Genomic DNA, 2313 nt, shown 5'->3' on the forward strand with positions numbered 1-2313 from the left:
ATCTGAGCAGCCACACGCTGCCTCCTAGACTCACTGCTTCCCATCATGACAGTATCTGAGCTCTCCAGCTCAGCAGCTTTCCCTGTCTCTCCTGCCCAGCTGCTCTCTCTAGCAGACTTCACACACTCCATCCTAGCTGCTCTCTCTCTGTACTCCAGCAGACTTCTTCTCACTCCTGCCTCGGCCAACTCCAACTAACTAGCTAGTCAGTAACCTACTTTTACACTATTTAGACAAAGAAGGCTTTGTGCCAACAGTGACATCAATCATATTTGCTACAGAAGGGCACAGTGTACCTTGTCTCCTTGTACCCGCTCATGGTATCTTGGCCTGATTAGGATTCCCAGGCTCAGACTCCTTGAACATTTTGTTTAGACACATGCCCAGAGCGGCCTTTGGTCATTCTGGTGTACTGATAACAAGGCCTTTGTGCTCCCACCAGCCTTGACTATCGGGGGACCTGGCATGGTTCTCACAGTGGGTCTTCTTGGTTTTGCTCCCTCTAATGCCTTCCCTAAAGGGAGACCAGGTATCAGGAGATTTTGAAACTTGTTTCCACAGGATGATGGTGAACATTTCAGTTTCTCACTTGGTCTCCTTTCATACCACCTTGGGGGTGAAGAAGAGGGGCACATTGTTACCACCTGGTAGGTAAAAAAGTCCTGCATTTACTCTTGGCCTCCTCTGATACCACTCAGGCAGAGATCTAAGGCAAGATCTACAAGGGTTTTTATTTGTTTGTTTGTTTATCACACATTACCAAAACAAATAGCTTTGCCAAAATATACACTAAACTAAAAAGATAGGCCACACTGAGGATATGTAATTAAAGTTATGATGTATATTTATAACTCATTTTCACAGATGCATTCAATGTGTGGTCTAAAAGGGAAATGAAAAATTTAGTCCTAGCCATCATTCTAGAAGAACTTAAAATGTATAGAATGGCATTATAAAAAATAATGAAAGTCCTATTTAAAATCTCAAGCCTTTTTCATTGCATAACATGTAATCTTAATTTTTGGCTGCTTTCAGTAAATATTCAGGCTTTCTTTTTCTAAGTCTGAATATAATTAGAATTACCATTCCATTAATCCCAGTTGTATAGGATTAACATTAAATTGATCCCAATGATACTGTACTACTGATATTACTTTTATATTATGAAAACAAATTTCAAACTGATTTATTTTTCATTTATATCAAAAGCTCTCTCAACGTCTGTTCTAGAACACATTGTAAAATACAATGTACAAACTAGACAAAATACACATAAGAAACGGGCAATGTTTTTCTAAGCAGCTCTACTGATAGAGAGGAGGTAGAATCTCTCTTTTGAGTAGATTAACTGAGCGTCAGTGCATATGGAATAAAAACCAATAAAATATGATAGATGAAAAGAATGAAAATATCCAAGGGTCAAGTACCAAATCTATTCTGCTGATTCTGGCTGACATTTCTTTACCCTTTTTAGATACATGTGAAAATATTCTACTAAATGCATTTTAAGCTCCATTGTCTTTCTTTCCTTTTTTTTTTTTTTTTTTTGAGACTCTGATGACATAAATATTCAATTTTTTGTTACAGTCCTGTAGGTTTTTAAAGCTCTGGTGTTTTTATATATCAGACACAATGGTTTCATCTGTAGTTTTCATTATATTTGCATTTTTAGTTTTCCTATTTTTCTCCAGCTTTCTTTCCCTGTACCCTCTCACCATTTTTGATATGTGCTGAATTCTGCCTTCGCCAGTGGTTAGCATATATAAATTTAATAATATGTTAGCCTTATTATTTATCCTCTCTGTAAACAATATGATAACATTTATGAAAGGCAGTGTGGTATTTTGTGTCATGTTTATTCCTCCCTTGTCCAGAGCTTCATTTAACCTATATGTTTAATTTAGCCAACTAATATCAAATATTGCCATGCTGTTTATTATATATCAACATAAGAGAGCAAACAGAACTTGTGAAGCTTATACTTTCTACCACTTTAAGGTGTCTATGCAGATCATTATGTATTCCTCACTATAAGTTAGCTGTTAAGCAACCAGAGAAGTAGAGAACTACTAATTGAAAGTATCTGCTATTGCTGGCAATACTTGCAACAGAACACTGAACTTAGAAGCAGCAGAGACTATGTCAGATAAAAATGTTGCAGGGAATGAAAGAAAACCCGTTGCAACATTATTTTACTAGAAATGGTTATTAAATACTTATACATAGTAAATTTTATTTTCAAACTACTTTGCAGTGTTTGTTCCATATGAAAAATTATCATAAAAATAAAGTTTTACCCCTTAAAAAATATCA

This window comes from Eptesicus fuscus, chromosome 5, assembly GCF_027574615.1.
Source record: "Eptesicus fuscus isolate TK198812 chromosome 5, DD_ASM_mEF_20220401, whole genome shotgun sequence".
Lineage (NCBI taxonomy): Eukaryota > Metazoa > Chordata > Mammalia > Chiroptera > Vespertilionidae > Eptesicus > Eptesicus fuscus.